Consider the following 20,478-nt stretch of genomic DNA (forward strand, 5'->3'; position numbering starts at 1 on the left):
AAACTGCTCCGTAGATTCAGTGCAGTCTCCAGTATCTGGATATAAATATTACTTACTCATATTAAGTGTTAATTTACGGAAACTATTACATATGAACGAGTTTTTGCTTTCTCCAGACCTTACCTAATACGAAAAAGAACTAGAATGTACAAACTTGTTAATTTACGGAAACTATTACATATGAACGAGTTTTTGCTTTCTCCATACCTTACCTAATACGATAAAGAACTAGAATGTTCACACTTGTTCGTATCAATTATTTCGTTGGGAAAATTCTTTTAAATAGCGTTGCCACATTTCTTTAAACTGCGAGATAGTGTCCTAAAGCAATAATTAACGCCCTATATCTATCTATCTGCTTTCGACAAGACTCTGTAATCGGCTCACTGGATGGAAAATGTACAGCAATAACAGTGAACACACCTCCTCCATCTAGCAACTACCGCCGATAATCTTAACAAAGAAGAAACAGAATATTGATTCAAAGTCAGAAAGTCAAAATACACGCAAAACATCTCATTTCAAGATTCCACGAACGCAAATTTAAGTGGCTAGAAATAGAAGTTTCGAATTTGGTCACCCTTATTGAACTCCGCCTCCATTTAGTTAACGAGAAGACTAACAGAAACCCGTCTTCGAATTTTTGTATTCTTCCCTCCTAGAGAAAAAATAACTTTTTTGATCTCTAAGGATATCAATGTCAAAAAAGTTTAATACTCTTGAACACCACCTCGGGCCCAGAGGGCTACACCAGGATATTAACACAAAAAGAATTGCAAAACTACAAAGAGAATACAAACTCACCTGGTACACGTACAAAAACAATCTATGCCACGAAAGAGAATTGAGACAATACCACAATTATTAAATACACTGAAGCACCAAAGAAACTGGTATAGGCATGGGTATTCAAATACAGAGATGTGTAAACAGGCAGAATACGATGCTGCGGTCGGTAACGCCTATGTAAGACAACAAGTGTCGGGCGCAGTTGTTGATCGGTTACTACTGCTACAAAGACAGGTTATCAAGATTTAAGTGAATTTGACCGTGGTGTTATAGTCGGCACACGAGTATTAGGACACAGCATCCCCGCGATAGTGATTAAGCGGGGATTTTCCCATGTGACCATTTGACGAATGTACCGTGAATATCAGGAATCCGGTAAAGCATCAAATCTCTGACATCGCTGCGGCCGGAAAAAGATCCTGCAAGAACCGGACCAACGATGACTGAAGAGACTCATTCAACGTGACAGAACTGCAACCCTTACGCAAATTGCTGCAGATTTCAGTGCTGGGCCATCAACAAGTGTCAGCGTGCAAACCATTAAACGAAGCATAATCGGCATAGGCTTTCGGAGCCGACGGCCCACTCGTGTACCCTTGATGACTGCACGACAAAAAGCTTAACGTCTACATACGACTCTGACAGGTGACACGTCCGTAAGCATCCTGTCTGATCACCTGCATCCATTCATGTCCATTGCGCATTCCGACGACTTGGGCAATTCCAGCAGGACAATGCGTCACCCAAGACGTCCAGAATTGATACAGAGTGTCTCCAGGAACACTCTTCTGAGTTTAAACACTTCCGCTGGCCACCAAACTCCGTAGACGTGAACATCATTGAGCATACCTGGGGTGCCTTGCAAGGTCCTGTTCAAGAAAGATCTCCACCCGCTCGTACTCTTATGGATTTATGAACAGCCCTGCAGGATTCATGGTGTCAGTTCCTTCCTGCACTACTTCTGACATTAGTTGAGTCCATGCCACGTTGTGTTGAGGCACTTCTGCGTGCTCACGGGGGCTCTACACGATATTAGGCAGGTGTACCAGTTTCTATGACTCTTCAGTGTGCAAGCTCTTTGCGAATCTGACAAAGGTACCATCAGGCCAGTTAATTACGAATTTTCGTGAGTCTCAGGTATATTGTAGAGCAGTGTTTCCCAGCCTGTCAGAGACAATTACGCCTAATTGCAATCTCATAATATTAGTTTGTTACACTCACCTCCCCATCCCACGCGCACCATCATCAACATCAGCGCCAGACTAAACATTAGAATGAAAAAGAATCCCCTGTCACAACTTTTATTTAAAAAAAAAAACAAACGAGAGATATCTAATTTTTAGAGATGTTCTATTAAATTACGAACTAATGAGTGAAAGACACAGTTGGTATTGGTTATTTTTGACAAAATTTTTCTATAGAATGATGAAGCAATTCTCAGTGTATCGCAAGTGGTACTGACAGCTCCTCTGAAAAGAAACTAAGTATCCCAATTGAGGGTACACACTTGTTACAAAACACACTTTTTCTGCACCACTCTCCTCTCTAGCGACACTTGCGTCACCCATATCCAATACCCACATTTAAAATCAGTGAAATGAAAATGATTACATTATATTCAGCCCTGTTGCTTGTAAATCACTTGATTGCTGGATTTCTTACTTTTGAACTGGCAGAAATAAGAGAACGTTGGGCTACGAATTTTGTATAAAGTAGGAAAGTGACTTTACTCTATAACATTTATGAAGCAGAGTTACAGAAAGTTAAAGTATATTATATTAGTTACGTACCAAATACTTTACGTCAGAATTTAATGATACCCTAACGAACAGGTCTTTAAAACTCCTACCGTCTACTACCCAACATAAAAGCTTGGGACGCCTATTAGTGATCCGTAGGAACCAGGTTCACTGATAGTGCTCTATAACACACCTAAGATTAGTCAAAATCCTTGATTAACACGCTCGAAAATCCTTTTGTAACACCATGATAAGTGATGGCAGATCCAAAATAACAATCACTGAAAAACAAGAAAGAAAAAATGTTAGGAATAAAATTCGAAAACAGAATTTGAATGAAAAAGAATTTGTCAAAACACTGAAAAAAGCGCAGGTACCATATCGAAACGGTAATTACAGTTCCATGGCCACCTACATAAAATGGACAACAACACGATCACAAAGAGATTGTTACACTTAGGCTTATCGATGAAAATCCGTAACAACTGTCTATCAGAGGTTAATGAAGACCCAAAGGGAATTGACTTTCATAAATAAATCGTCCAAGATACAATGAAATTTAGAACCTTAAAAACTGCTGTGAAACCGATCAGACGAAATTCAGGATGGACACAAGAACGTACAAGGAACACAGTGAACAAACGAAGAGATACTAGGAGAAAAAGAAGAAAAAAGTGCTAAGTAAGTTAAAATGCATTCCTTAGTTAGGCAAAACAAATACAAAAAAAATATCATTGATAATCTGTCCTTTTGAAAATAATCATTTGATTATTACATAATTGTTAACATAATTTCTTTGGAGGAAAACAACAGAATTATAAACTAACGTAGACATCACACTACAGTCTTCCATAAAACATTAAACACCGTAAAGATCTAGAGATTTCTGAAGTGCTAAATCTGTTATGGGCCATATTATGCAGAATTGTGGGATCACCTACAGTGATTTTACAAAACAAATGAATATGGTGTTGGTGATATGTTGATGATATGCTATTGTTTGAAAAATAATTGTAATTCTCAATGAAACGCAAGATACAACATCCTTTGGCACCTATCGCTTCTTTTAATTTCGAGGATTAGACTTGTTTTATTTTGAATATCTCTGTGGCAGTAGCAGGAGCACATTATAGGTTACAAAATCCCTGCAGAGGCCCGTGAAATGTTGTAGCAGTTTTCCAAACGTTAGAATGTTTTTGTTAGTTGTGTTAGTCCGCATGTGCTCAGTCCGATATACACCTCTTTGGCAATAAAAATTACGTTTTGGTGTACACATTTGTCGTAGGCGTATGCCTTACGTCGTGTCCGTGCGTCATCTGTTTATCAGCAGGGAAACCTTTTCCTGTGACGCCGGCCTCACGGCGGGCGATACCTCGAAACTACGAAAAGGCATATCTGTTCGAACGCAACAGACCACGTGAAACGATGACTCATGTCTACTTCTCTCAAATTCTTTCGGTTAACTCATCATAAGTAAGTTAGAGTTGTATGTATGACTTTCATAGATTCCTCTAGATGAGAGGAAGGTTTAAACCGATAATATCTTTGAATATAATTTGACTGTAGGTGGGAAGCTAAAACAAGCGCCGGATCTGGATTCGAGTCCGGACCCGGTTTGGAACACAGTTTTGATTTGTCACGTACATCCATGGCTGCAAATAGTCTGCTTGAAGTAAAATAATCAGTTTTCATATTCTGCAATGCCCGTCTGACTTATGCACGCGCTCATGTTCCGCGACGCATCTGAAAGAACCAGCCAGTATTAGCTGTGACACCCAGTTCTTCTTCCTCTTTCGCGAGTGCGAGGATTTATGAAGATTATCAAGGGTGAGGAATACTGCACGACGGCTAAGACGATGGATTCTCAATTTGGCGGGGGGGGGGGGGGGGGGTCTTGGTTAAAAATCTGGTCATTGAATCTAACTTAAATATCTACAGAATGAGACACCTAGACCAGGCGATTCCAAATACATTTAGAACACGTAAATTAATGAAGCTGCGGTTGTCGCTAAGTTATAGCAGGAAATGGAACTATGTACTTTTTCTTTAATACTGAAAAAAGTCTACTACGAGGATTTCAGCGACAAAAAGAAATGTGGAACTTGCTAAAATAGAAACAATATAATGGCACTTCATCTCACTACCGAGTTGCCAAGAGAAGTTGCAGCAGAATTGTCGGCCCTGATGTACCAAATGTAGGCAACTAGTAACAAAAGTACAAGTCGTGTGTTTACCTGTGCGCCTGAAGCCCACCAGTCTCTAGTCTGCTTTTGTAGCGATCAGATAACTTGCTTCTAAAACCAGTCGGATCATCGCGATGTATACGACTGTTGAGCAAGTGGATGTGACTTTCATTTGTAACGAATGTCCGCCAAACTGTTAGAGCAGTAACTAGATAGTGTGCTGAAAACTATGCTGATCGCGCCCAGCCCTAAGGCTCTGTCTTTGCAAACGTTATTAAAAATTCAAAAAAATTGGAAGTGTGAAGAATAAAACAAGTCAGCGAGAAACAAAAGCAAGTAATTATGTATTTGTTTTATTTATTACTATTTAGAACTTAGTTACTTGTCTCCTGAAATCAAATGTCGATCATATTTTCACATAGCAACAGAAACATGAATAAAAATAAAGGCAACAGAATTTTTTTTAAAAAATGAGATAATCCACACGCCATGGGTCAAGGGAGTCAAAAAATCTATTTATTACTTCTTGGACGTTTACTAAAGACGCTCCATGAACAGTGTCACATTCCCTCACATCACGAGACGCTGCAGAGACTTCCACCGCAGCAGCTAGCTGTCCGGCAGCTGATAATCTTAACCACCGGGAACCCATGAGGTTGAGGAATTTATATTCTTCAGGAATCCCTTGTTGCGGAATTCTACATCCATGACTGATGCTAGCATTACATACTTCTGTGCGATGCCAGCAAGAATATGCCATGTATCAGAACTGGAGTTCCAAAGCAATTGTGAACCCACCGCGCGATAATCCTGACACGGAACCATGGGTGAGCTAGCACCATCGTCCGCAACTCACGGGCAACTGGTGAGACAAATGCAACTAATTACTAATATTTTAGCAGTGATAACACACGACCTACCCGTCACTAGCAAGCACCTTGCGTGTGCGACTGGGATCTGCCATCCTTTTCACATTTTGTTCCATTAGCAACAGCAAGGCAATGACTTTGAAAATCGTTTGCAGTTCTCCGAACGTTTTCAATTAAAACTGCAAAGTGATCGGGTGGTTCAAATGGCTCTGAGCACTACGGGACTAAACATCTGAGGCCATCAGTCCCCTAGAACTTAGAACTACTTAAACCTAACTAACCTAAGGGCATCACACACATCCATGCCCGAAGCAGGATTCGAATCTGCGGCCGTAGCAGTCGCGCGGCTCCTGACTGAAGCGCCTAGAACCGCTCGGTCACCACGGCCGGCTGATCGAGTGGTTCTAGGCAAAAAAAAATTTTCTGATAAAGCACCACTTAGAAACCACGAGCAAACCAATCTTCGCAGTATGAAGTACTGGTCACTTGAAAATCCATGACGGTTGGGAGAGGTGGGTAAACAACTAACTTGTTCGGTCAACATGCAGAGCGGGTTTTTCCACGAAGCGCGTTATGTGTCCCTGGGACTCGAAATACCCACAGCCCACTGGACGTGAGGAGGACCATTTAATATCATAATAACATGTCGCTCAGATACTTACAAACCTTCCAAACACAACATTATAGTCACATTTTTTTCAGACACCAAGTCACACCTGCAGGACCACATAGAAGTTGAACAGTAACAGAATGAAGGCAACTAGCCTTAAGGCCGCAGTAGACTCGATGTATATTCCGAAGTCACAACACATAGAGCCTGCAATGGCAATTTACATATATCTTTCCGTTTTCTATTCTCTTTTCAGAAGCATTTCTTCAGTTTTCCACATATTTTACATATTTTAGATTACGTAGTAATAGGCTGCACAAATCAATTATAGAATTGTTATTCTTCATATTATTGCTCTACTCTATCACTCTGTATATGATTGTGACTGAATGCTGTAGTTGTCTATGGTATTATTACTGTAAATATGATCATTAGTTGTGTCACTAATGGAATGTTATAAGGCTTGACATGATCAAGAAGGTGGAAAATCAAACCTTAATGTTTATTATAACCTTTATTTGTTTAGATCACGAGTTTATGAAAAGGTATGACATGTTTCGATTGTGACAGCAATCATCTTCAGAATTAAAAAATATTGTTCATAAAAAGTTCTATCTACTTAAATATGTTCAATTTAAAAGGAAAAGAACATGACAAAGACCATACCATTAAATATCGTTAAAGAGTGAAGCACGTCACACGCTGTACAATCATTTCTACGGCAGACCATGGAGTTCTTGCTGCAAAGAAATAAGGAAACACACCACCTGCCCAAACCATCGCCTTGCTGACCCCGCAGAAAAGTGATATAAGCATTTCACATAATGTAGGGGGCGAGAGGAAAAAATTAAATAATCTGCCGATATTCATGTCGAATCAATTATAGGTCCGATAGTCAGACGTGTGACAGTTTTGATGAGATTTAAGTCCATATTTAATAGAATAGGAATCACAGAATTCCGCAGAAGTTTTTAAAAGAATCAAAGTGCAATAAATAGTCTTCCTTGGTCTTTATGTTCTGAGATATAACTTTCTGGTGATTATCAGTAGCCCAATAGTTTAAAATAAAATAAAAAATCTTTTGTCACAGTTTATAAAATACAAATAGGCGTAATATTATTTTCGAATCTTTGGCTGCATTGCACTTCTTTGAATCGCCTGTACTGTTGGTTACTCTCACATAACACGACAAACAAAACATTTTAATACTTGATGAAGATGTAGGAGCCAGTTGCCAGTATTTACGTCTAAAATTAAAGAAGTCTCATTATAATCGCTTTCAACAACCGATATGTCAGAACTGGTGTCACTTAAAACAACTTGCGAACGATCGCTAAGGACGAAACTTTGTGGCCGAGTGGGTTTAGCTGTTTAGCTGTTTGACAGCAAATGCTCTACCGACTGAGGCATCCAAGCACGACTCAGTCGATAGAACATTTTCCAGCAAAACGTTAACCTTTCGGGTTCGTGTCGCGGTCGAGTACACGGTTTGAATCTGCCAGGAAATTTCAAATCAGCTCACGCATCATTGGAGAGTAAAAAATATTTCTGAAAACCGCTAGGAATAATTACTGTGGTGCTAATGCTGTGAAACAGTAGCCATACGCTACTTGTCTATTGTTATGAAATAATTTATCTCCTCTACAACATTCTATCGTTGCGAAGAACACTGAAAGAAAAACATGGGATACTCAAGCACAGAGTTAACCTTAGAAATACCCAGTTTTCAAAGTTTGCAATGAAAGAAACCCACCAAATGAACAAACGGCTGCTATATGTTATACATACCGTTCTGAATAAATCTAACATGAATAACATTGATAGATGGTGCGCCACGTGGTGTTCAACCGACTGCTACGTCTGTTTCAAGAATAATATTTCGACGACTGAACCAGACATACCCTTCAAACACTTTGTTACAGGAAATGTTCAAAATGTCCTCCATTAGCGAGGATACATGCATCCACCCTCCGTCGCATGGAATCCCTGATGCGCTGATGCAGCCCTGGAGAATGGCGTATTGTATCACAGCCGTCCACAATACGAGCACGAAGAGTCTCTACATTTGGTACCGGGGTTGCGTAGACAAGAGCTTTCAAATGTCCCCATAAATGAAAGTCAAGAGGGTTGAGATCAGGAGAGCGTGGAGGCCATGGAATTGGTATGCCTCTACCAATCCATCGGTCACCGAATCTGTTGTTGAGAAGCGTACGAACATTTCGACTGAAATGTGCAGGAGCTCCATCGTGCATGAAACACATGTTGTGTCGTACTTGCAAAGGCACATGTTCTAGCAGCACAGGTAGAGTATCGCCTATGAAATCATGATAACGTGCTCCATTGAGCGTAGGTGGAAGAACATGGGGCCCAATCAAGACATCACCAACAATGCCTGCCCAAACGTTCACAGAAAATCTATGTTGATGACGTGATTGCACAATTGCGTGTGGATTCTCGTCAGCCCACACATGTTGATGGTGAAAATTTACAATTTGATGACGTTGGAATGAAGCTTCATCCGTAAAGAGAACATTTGCACTGAAATGAGGATTGACACATTGTTGGATGAACCATTCGCAGCAGTGTACCCGTGGAGGCCAATCAGCTGCTGATAGTGCCTGCACACGCTGTACATGGTACGGAAACAACTGGTTCTCCTGTAGCACTCTCCATACAGTGACGCTGACATTAGGGTTATCGTCAACAGCACGAAGAATTGCCTCGTCCATTACAGGTGTCCTCGTCGTTCTAGGTCTTCCCCAGTCGCGAGTCATAGGCTGGAATGTTCCGTGCTCCCTAAGACGCCGATCAATTGCTTCGAACGTCTTCCTGTCGGGACACCTTCGTTCTGGAAATCTGTCTCGATACAAACGTACCGCGCTACGGCTATTGCCCCGTGCTAATCCATACATCAAATGGGCATCTGCCAACTCCGCATTTGTAAACATTGCACTGACTGCAAAATCACGCTCGTGATGAACACTAACTTGTTGATGCTACGTACTGATGTGCTTGATGCTAGTACTGTAGAACAATGAGTCGCATGTCAACACAAGCACCGAAGTCAACATTACCGTCCTTCAATTGGGCCAACTGGAGGTGAATCGAGGAAGTACAGTACATACTGACGAAACTAAAATGAGCTCTGACATGGAAATTAAGCGTTTCCGGACACATGTCCACATAACGTCTTTTCTTTGTTTGTGTGTGAGGAATGTTTCCTGAAAGTCTGGCCGTACCTTTTTGTAACACCCTGTATAGGTCAATTTTAGTTACTGATTCCAGCCATTCGATAATTCATTAATTACATCGTTTTTTTTTCAGAAAGTGTGTGCACTGAAATGTAGGATAATATGATTTCTGCACTTGTAATTGCTCTCTGAACTACTGCAAAGAATTACTTATTTTGGAATTGGTAACTAGAATTTACCTATCTAGGTCAGTTCTAGTTCCCGATGCCAATTTTTGTTATATGTCGCCGTAGTTTTAGAGAGAAATCACAAATAATGTAGAAATGATATTACGTTTCAGTGCATACAACTGCAAAAATAATTTGCATGTGACTCATGGAGCGGATGGAATCTGTAACTGGAATTTACCTACATAGGTTATCGATTCCAATATTCTTTATTTTTTGTTGATATTCGTTAGTCATGTACTGGCTTTTCTTTTAGAATTTAGTGTGTTGATTTCTCCACAGTTTACGCCACTTTTTCGTATTTGTTGTCATTCATTTCATTTCCCCGTTTTCCTGATACATTTTGGTTTCTCTCCTCCCAAAACCCTAACTTTTGCTGCTTTTCTCCCATTAGATTCAATAATCAATAGTAAAATTAACGCTATGTTATAAAAGTATGACTTCTCCATGCGCTTCACTGTAATGCAATTTACGGGTTCTCTGTCCTTTTCTAGTCGCGTAAATTACAAGAATACTTCTTGAAAATTTGTTTTTAATTCTTGCTATTCATTATTTCGTTCTCGTCAGATCGTTTCGATGTAAATCATGACTAAGTAAATAACTGCGTGAATGTGATGGTAATTTTATCGCATGCTACATTCGTTTGTTTACGAGTATGCTTTCATAGACTGCCTACACGCAGTGTCTTTGCCTTAGGTTTGACGTCTATCATCAAAGCCGACTAGTGGAATCTGACAATAGAATTCATCCAAATGATTTTATTGTTAACTTATGCTGTTTAAAGTAACAATATTTTGAGGGAGAATGTACGCAAACGTCAGGTTTACATTTTTTTAAGATCAAGAACAACGGGTCTTTAATATTCAAGGACAATGTTAGGCCAGTTTGTGGCTGTTTCCCGACTTGAAACACCACAAATGTGCCGTATCAAATTGTTCGCCACCTATGCCACTGTGATACATTGTAAATATTTATCCTTTACACCCTGCATATTATCAGCGCAACGAGACATCATTGGTAATGCAGTAGCATAATAACACTACGCAGCTACAGAAGCGCAAATCATCACACCGCTACGCAACCACTGCATCGCAAAATCATCACTTACCAATTGACAGCAATCTTATTTACGAAGAATATCGTTGTATTCTTCTTCTGTTGACTTTGCACATTAACAACGATCATTATTGGTGACGCCTTCCATTGGAAGGCAGTGTAGCCTACAGAACACTTATTTACGTCTATCGCTTAGCAACTGACGCCAACTGTCTCTACAAACTACATCGCTGAATTCTATATCACAACCAGACCCGTATAGTAAGAATATCTTTGACGTGAGCATAGCATGTCGCCAAATTCAAACCGAAATATTCAGGTGTCTTTGGTATGTGGCATGTTGCTGTTGTTTACATTCCCGAAACTTTAATATAACACGAATTTGCTGTTTTTTTTTTGGCTGTTTTCTTTCTTGGTAATAATAATGATGCTAATAAATCATAAGATCGTAGGGGTAATTTGTGCGCCTCTAAGAACATATATTTGTGATAAAAGTGCTAGGATGAGAGTTAGTTCAATGAATTTGTGTACATTTCGTGTAATGTTAATCCGCAGGTAAGATATATCTGTGACATCCTGAGTCATTTACGTTAAGGAAGAAGACGCAGCTGTCAGACAGCTCAAAAGCAAACCGTGCCGCAACAGATACGTTGAGTTCCCCGAAAATTTCTTCACAAGCCAGAGGGAAAAGTGTGCCTCAATGACTACATGAGCAGGATCCAAATAAAATGGCTCTGAGCACTATGAGACTTAACATCTATGGTCATCAGTCCCCTAGAACTTAGAACTACTTAAACCTAACTAACCTAAGGACAGCACAAAACACCCAGCCATCACGAGGCAGAGAAAATCCCTGTCCCCGCCGGGAATCGAACCCGGGAACCCGGGCGTGGGAAGCGAGAACGCTACCGCACGACCACGAGATGCGGGCTGAGCAGGATCCAGTTACAATACGTCTCCATACCTATATGAAAATTCCTTTGTACGTCACAATAATCACAGGTCCAGAAACAAGCTGTACTTCAGAAAATAAACCGTTTCCGAGGGAGTTTCTTCATAAGAAAAACGAAAATAAAAACAAACGACTGATTCCATAATTTATTTAACAGTGATCTAAAAAGACTAACAATATGAACGTCAGTGCCATTGGATGTTACCGAAGTTGTTAAAACCATAATTAATTACATTTTATTTCAACACAATACTGCTCCCACAAGGTATGAAAAATGAGAAAAATCCTTTGGAAGTGGTGGCGAGATATTTATCTCTGTCATTAATATCTGCTAAAGTTGGAAGTTGAAACACAACAACCTACTTGTAACAATATTTTCTATGGTGGGTATGCACGATTGCATACGAAGTGACCCACAAGCCACGGGTCAAGAAAGTTGAAAAAAGCGATTCAGTACTTCTTCGACGTCTAGTAAAGTAGTACTAAATGGGACTACGACTCCACTTATCAAATTGATACGCAAATTAAGTAAATTGATCAATTAATCACCTAGCACTCTCCCACCGACCACGCCCACCCCCACCCCAGATGACGTCACATGTTTTTTCTCAGCCTGCAGACCCCTTCTCCCCCTCCCCCCTCCCCACACCCTCTCCCAACAACCTACCCTATTGACAGAAATTTCGAATTTTGGTGGGAATTTCGAATATTGTGCGGGAATTTCTTTGTCCCATGGCTGAGCTGACAACCCACTCCATCCCCACCTGGAAACTGATAGGAAATTAAAATTCGCAGTACCTTTCCGGGACTCCAACCCTGATCCCCCTGGGCAGAAAGCCCAAGTGTAACCCTCCTAACACAATTAAACCACCAGAAGCGTTTGGAATTGACTGGAAATTAAAAAATGGCTGGGTTCTTTCCAGGACTCGAACCCTGATTCTATTGGATGGAAAGCCCAAGTGCACCTCCAACACATAGAAACTCTCCAGATGCGGGAGAGGAAGGATAGGTTAGTGTACTTTATTTATTTTGGCCAGGAAACTTGCAAATATCGATCCTAATTACGAAGTTAACAAAGATCGGACCTTATTACACAACCATATGCGTAGTGTTTCACAAAGATGTCATAAAATCGCAATACAGCTCAAAAACTGAAAATAACATACAATTGGTGTTATCTTGCTGGGAAAAAAATTTCGAAGGCAGTACATGCTACCACAACTGATAGAAAAAGAATGCATTACAGTTCTAATTACACTTCGAAATTGTTGTGAAAAAACCAGCACTCGTAATGAACCGGTCATAATGCAGAACATGTACTGGGGAAAATCGTTGTCCTAAATGACTGCAGAGGAGATGGTATTTGAATGTGCGTTCTTCTTTGATAGGTGGCCACAAATTGCCAAAAATCTAGGCAGCCTTCCTCTCTCGCTCCATCCCTCCCTCCCTCCCTCCCTCCCTCCATCTCTCCCTCCCTCCCTCCCTCCATCCACCTATGGGGAAGAAACATGCTCCTTTCAAATGGTCCGCTGCTCCACCAACCACCTCACAGTGCGGGCAGGTCACTGTCCACCCTTTGCTGCCAGCCTCTGCAGTCGCTGGCCGCACTCGCCTTTCCACCATCTGGCCACCACCTTGTAGCGATGCTCCTACACCAATACAATAAAGTGCAACTTGTTCGTCAAAAATATAGCGACAGAGCTCCCACACACTGCCTCCTAGGCAGAGAGCGCCTGTGGCCGGCGTCCGCTCACAGCGGACGCGGTCCCGCTGCCGCCCCCTTTGTGCCACTCACGATACGCGGGATGCCTTTGAGGTGGCGGTCACAGACAACACAAAAGGGAAATGAAGTAGCATAACTCCGCCCATCCGCAGGATGCTCCAGATGGCTATCACAAAAGTTGGCTGTTTGCAAAACAGAAAGCGAGCACAACCTCACACAGCAGTGCCTTCAGTACAAAGGGCAATGCCGCCATTACTCAGAATCGTGAAAAATGACAGCTACCCCGATCGAGCAACAGCCACGGCCTCATAGGGAACTTGCCCGCTGTTCTGCGCTGGACTATGTAACATCAACTCGACTCCTGTAATAAATGTCCTCTTTCCACGAAAATAGGTAAAGTCCGTTTTCTTTTAGTCTTATGAGCAAAATCGGTGGTCAGTGGAGCAGCTGGCCATTTGACGGAGCATGTTTCCCTTCCCCCATAGGTTGATGGAGGCAGGGAGGTGTGGTGGGATGGAAGGATGGAGCAAGTGAGGAAGGGGGCCTAGATTTTCGGCAGTTTGTGGACACCTTTCGAGGAGAATGCACATTCAACTACTACATCCTCTGCGGTCACTTAGGACTTCTATTTTCCACAGTACATGTTCTGCATTATGACCAGTTCATTACGAGTGCTGGTATTTTCACGACAATTTCGAAGTGTAATTAGAACTGTGATGCATTCTTTTTCCATCATCCTGGGTTGCAGAAAGGTTTTTGAGCAGACATCTGTAGCGAAATCCGACGTCAAGCAGCGATAGATACTTTATGCTTACAGGCAATACACTTTTTAAACTTCTTTCTGTCCAACAACAGTATCTTGTCAGTTGAACATATTTTCTGCCGAAGAGAATAAAGATAGTACCTTACACCTCAGCCTTTTTCTGGCCAGCTTGTAGGTGCAGGGTAGGGTTTGAGTGTGTCTATCGCTACTTTCCAGTTGTATAACGAAATTTTATTCCCAGCAGGATAACACCAATTGTATGTTATTGTCAGTTTTTGAATTGTATTGCGATTTTATGACATTCTTGTGTAGCACTATGCAGATGGATGTGATTAATTTCGTAATTAGGATCGATATTTGCAACAGTTTCCTGACAAAATAAATAAAGTACACTAATCTAACTTTTCTGTCCCGCATCTGGACAGTTTCCATGAGTTGGAGGTGCACTTGGCATTTCCATCCAGTAGAATTAGGGTTCGAATCCCAGAAAGGACCCAGCCATTTTTAAGTTCCGGTCAATTCCAAGCGCCTCTGGTAGTTTAATTGTGTTAGGGGGGCTACACTTGGGCTTTCTGCCCAGGGGGACCAGGGTTTGAGTCCCGGGAAGATACTGCGAATTTTAATTTCCTGTCAATTTCCAGGTGGGGATGGAGTGGGTTGTCAGCACAGCCCTGGGACAAAGAGATTCCCGCCAAAATTCGAAATTCCCATCAAAATTCGAAATTCCGGCCAAAATTCAATATTTCCGCCAATAGGTTAGATCGAGGGAGCGGGTCGCGGAGGGGGGAGTCGAAGGACGGGGGCTGGGACACACGTGCTGGCTGAGAAAAACACGTGACGTCATGTGGGGGCGGGGGTGGATGTGGCCTGTGGGGTGAGGGTCGGCGGAGGTGAGCGGGGGTGATTAATTGATCAATGTAATTATTTTGCATATGAATTTGATATCAAAAGTGGATTCGTAACCCCATTGTACTACTACTTACTAGAGACGCTTTATTGATACAGCATAATAGGCAGTAAAAAAGCTGAATTTCGCTTAAGGGGGGTAGGACGTCAAACGGGCCGACGTGGAGCAGGAGAGGCACCACATGACATTTTAATTACCACTGTCTATACTTTTACAAATAAATTCATAAAACTTTGTCAACACGACCAGGAAGGATTCAGGATTCAAACTCATAGCAATGTAAGTTCAAAAGTATAACAAAATAATTTTTTTTTACGTGTGAAATTTCATCATTTTTTCACTTACTATTGGCTGCATTTGTTGCTCTAGGTACACTTTTCTTCACAAGTAAAAGAGATTCTTCGATGAATTTTGCACAGCATACAAACCATACTTACAGGTGTATGAAACTCTAGAATTTATTTAATCTATGGAAAAATGAATGGGCTGTTACGTTTTAAACTTCGTGTTTAGAGAAAACTCGAATTTTATAGTTAATTATCTCAATTTTTACCGAGAAAACTGGAATTTTATAGTTAATTATCTCAATTTTTACCACAGTTTTTAACAGATTTGGGTAATTATAGAGTTTCATACATGTGTAAGTATGGTTTATATGCTGCGCAAAATTCATCGAAGAATCTCTCTTACTTATGACGAAAAGTGCACCTATATCAACGAATGCAGCCAATAGTAAGTGAAAAAATTATGACATTTCACATGTAAGAAAAATATATTTTTTTATATTTTTGAACTTCCACTGCTATGAATGTGAATCCTGAACCCTTCCTGGTCATGCTGACAAAGTTTTATGAATTTATTTGTAAAAGTATAGACAGTGGAAATTAAAATGTCCTGTGTAAATGTCCAAGCAAACAGCTTGGTGGAATGATACAGTCAAGGCAGCCTGTAAAAGGAAAAAGAAGGCGTATCAAAAATGGCTACATACCAGAACCCAGGTAGACAGAGAAAGTTATGTTGAAGAAAGAAACAAAGCCAAACAGATAATTGCAGCATCCAAGAACAAATCTTGGGAAGACTTTGGAAACAGGTTGGAGACTATGGGTCAAGCTGCTGGAAAACCATTCTGGAGTGTAATTAGCAGTCTTCGAAAGGGAGGTAAGAAGGAAATGGGAAGTATTTTGGACAGGCCAGGAAAACTGCTGGTGAATCCTGTGGATGCCTTGGGCAGATGGAGAGAATATTTTGAAGAGTTGCTCAATGTAGGTGAAAATGCGATCAGTAATGTTTCAGATTTCGAGGTAGAATGGGATAGGAATGATGATGGAAATAGGATCACATTTGAGGAAGTGGAGAAAATCGTCAATAGATTGTAGTGCAATAAAGCGGATGAAATTAAGTCGGAACTCATCAAATGCAGTGGAATGTCAGGTCTTAAATGGCTACACAGGCTAATTGAAATGTCCTGGGAGTTGGGACAGGTTCCATCAGACTGGACAAAAGCAGTAATCACACCAATCTTCAAACATGGAAACAGAAAAGATTGTAACAACTACAGAGGTATCTCTTTAATCAGCGTTGTGGGTAAAATCTTCTCAGGTATTGTTGAAAGGAAAGTGCGAGTATTAGTTGAGGACCAATTGGATGAAAATCAGTGTGGGTTTAGGCCTCTTAGAGGTTGTCAGGACCAGATCTTTAGCTTACGGCAAATAATGGAGAAGTGTTATGAGTGGGACAGGGAATTGTATCTATGCTTTATAGATCTGGAAAAGGCATATGATCGGGTTCCTAGGAGGAAGTTATTGTCTGTTCAACAAGACTATGGAATAGGAGGCAAACTTTTGCAAGCAATTAAAGGTCTTTACATGGATAGTCAGGCAGCAGTTAGAGTTGACGGTAAATTGAGTTCATGGTTCAGAGTAGTTTCAGGGGTAAGACAAGGCTGCAACCTGTCTCCACTGTTGTTCATATTATTTATGGATCATATGTTGAAAACAATAGACTGGCTGGGTGAGATTAAGATATGTGAACACAAAATAAGCAGTCTTGCATATGCGGATGACTTAGTTGTGATGGCAGATTCGATTGAAAGTTTGCAAAGTAATATTTCAGAGCTAGATCAGAAATGTAAGGACTATGCTATGAAGATTAGCATCTCCAAAACGAAAGTAATGTCAGTGGGAAAGAAATATAAATGGATTGAGTGCCAAATAGGAGGATCAAAGTTAGAACAGGTGGACGGTTTCAAGTACTTAGGATGCATATTCTCACAGGACGGCAACATAGTGAAAGAACTGGAAGCGAGGTGTAGCAAAGCTAATGCAGTGAGCGCTCAGCTACGATCTACTCTCTTCTGCAAGAAGGAAGTCAGTACCAAGACTAAGTTATCTGTGCACCGTTCAATCTTTCGACCAACTTTGTTGTATGGGAGCGAAAGCTGGGTGGATTCAGGTTACCTTATCAACAAGGTTGAGGTTACGGATATGAAAGTAGCTAGGATGATTGCAGGTACTAGTAGATGGGAACAATGGCAGGAGGGTGTCCACAATGAGGAAATCAGAGAAAAACTGGGAATGAACTCTATAGATGTAGCAGTCAGGGCGAACAGGCTTAGATGGTGGGGTCATGTTACACGCATGGGAGAAGCAAGGTTACCCAAGAGACTCATGGATTCAGCAGTAGAGGGTAGGAGGAGTCGGGACAGACCGAGGAGAAGGTACCTGGATTCGGTTAAGAATGATTTTGAAGTAATAGGTTTAACATCAGAAGAGGCACCAATGTTAGCACTGAATAGGGCATCATGGAGGAACTGTATAAGGGGTGCTATGCTCAAGACTGAACGCTGAAAGGCATAATCAGTCTTAAATGATGATGATGATGATGATGATGATGTGGTACCTCTCGTGCTCCAAGTCGGCCAGTTTGACGTCCTACCCCCCTTAAATAAATAAACTACGAATACAGTAAAATTAATGCCGAAATGTGTAATTCTGTCTGCACCCGGCGGTCAGCTGCATAATGGTAATCTGTATCACCATTTTCAGCAGGAAACTACAAGGATGTGACAGTATACTGCATAAATCTCTGCTCGAAATCCCACAGTGTAGACAAAGACGATTATTTGGGAGCAGTATTTCTAGATTATTTGTCTATTGACACACAGTCAACATGGGTTTAGAAAACATCGTTCTTGTGAAACACAACTAGCTTTTTATTCATATGAAGTGCTGAGTGTTACTGACAAGGGTTTTCAGGTCGATTCCGTATTCCTGGATTTCCGTAAGGCTTTTGACACTGTACTACACAAGCGGCTCGTAGTGAAATTGCGTGCTCATGGAATATCGTCTCAGTTACGTGACTGGATCTGTGATTTCCTGTCAGAGAGGTCTCAGTTCGTTGTACTTGACGGAAAGGCATCGATTAAAACAGAAGTGATTTCTGGCGTCCCCCAAAGTAGTGTTATAGACCCTTTGCTGTGCCTTATCTATATAAACGATTTAGGAGACAATCTGAACAGCCGTCTTCGGTTGTTTGCAGATGGCGCTGTCGTTTATCGACTAATAAAGTCATCAGAAGATCAAAACAAACTGCAAAACGATTTAGAACAGATATCTGAATGGTGCGAAAAGCTTCAGTTGACTCTAGATAACGAAAAGTGTGAGGTCATCCACATGATTGCTAAAAGGAACGCGTTAAACTTCGGTTACAAGATAAATCAGTCTAATATAAAAGCCGTAAATTCAAATAAATAAGAAGATTAGAGGCATGATTACGCATTGAAGGTGAAGGTCAAGGTCAGGGTGTAGGCCAAGGGTCAAATGTCATTGCCCTGGCCCCTGCCCAGAGGCAACACAAAGCTCAGTGATGAAATTCCTCTAAGAAGCCCCATTACTAACCTACTGGCTGCACTATTTTTCTTCCTCCTCTGGTCGTTGCAATGGTGTTGTTGTGTGGGGATGTAAGTGTGCACCGAAACTGCAGTCGCTTTTCTGCAACGAAAACAACTGCTCATGATTGAAAATACCACTACATTTGTATTAATTTTTATTACTGATTTTTTTGTATACAATATAAAAAAATTAATTATGAAACTTTACTCTCTCTAGCTAAAAGTGAAAACCTTTTCAGTATCCCTTGTACACAACTCTTTCTTGATTTACTCCATGAAATCGCAGTTTTAATAATTTGACAAAATTCTTTTCTTCTGCAATTTTTAATCTACTCGACACTATGTGCTCTTCGTGGTGCGGTATCATCGAGTACTAACAATAAATATTTTGCAGTCCTGGAGAGTTTTGTTTCCTTCAAGGCACAGGTTAGTGTAACGTTTTGATTCTGAATTGGTGGTGTCTGACTACGTAGAGTAACTGACTATTGGTAGGTTTGGCTTGGTATCCACGTTTCTATAGATATTCCTCTGCAATGCGTTTAGCTGCGCGTGGGCAGGTCTCCGTGTGTCAGTACGCAGTGTTGTCGGCAACGGGGTCAAACCTTCGTTCCAGCTGGCTGGGCGGCTTGTATCGGCCGTGTAAAGATTGTTCAAATGGTTCAAATGGCTCTGAGCACTATGGGACTCAACATCTTAGGTCATAAGTCCCATAGAACTTAGAACTACTTAAACCTAACTAACCTAAGGACATCACACACACCCATGCCCGAGGCAGAATTCGAACCTGCGACCGTAGCACTCCCGCGGTTCCGGACTGCAGCGCCAGAACCGCTAGACCACCGCGGCCGGCCTGTAAAGATTGTAGAGTGTGGACAAGAGAACAGTGCAACGATGAACTCTGACGCCAGGTTTGTCCACTGCCACTCTCGCAGTCCTGTCTGTTTAATTATATTGATTTACAGCTGGTCACAAAAAGTGAAGGAAACCCTCGAACGCACAGTTGTTAAATTAAACCGTCATGCAACACCTAGTCAAAGCCCCTTTTTGTGTCCAGAAACAGTGTTATGACGCAGTCGTATCTGTTCATGTTGACCATTACGTCACACGTTAGCCTAATGAAAGGATCTATAGTAGAGTGATTTGAATGGAAGCCAGCTTACCTTATCACAGTGCGCACGTGTCTTGTGCCGTAACTTGACAGGATCTTTAGAGATTTTTCGTGGATGAGTGCCAAGGAAATACAAGTTTCTTTCCACAGGGTCGGCGCTGTCATGGGTCTGTAGAAGAGTTTGTGTAGGTACTTGCCCGTATTACCTAACGTGCAGCCGTGTCCATGGGAAGTTATTGATAACACGCAAAGAAGCACTATGTGTGACTGTGTTCCGTGCAGAATGAGTTAGTGTGTTGCGGTGAATAACATCCAGCCATTATTTATCTCGACAGATTCCTGTAATATCATTAGGAAATTTCGGTATTATACTTTCTGTGGTGGTTTGCCCCTTATGAGCAACACACAATGGCAGTTCTAATAACACTCATCGTCACCCTGTCCGAGTATGGTTGTGTGATGGGTTGTTTCG

This window comes from Schistocerca cancellata, chromosome 2, assembly GCF_023864275.1.
Source record: "Schistocerca cancellata isolate TAMUIC-IGC-003103 chromosome 2, iqSchCanc2.1, whole genome shotgun sequence".
Classification (NCBI taxonomy): Eukaryota; Metazoa; Arthropoda; class Insecta; order Orthoptera; family Acrididae; genus Schistocerca; species Schistocerca cancellata.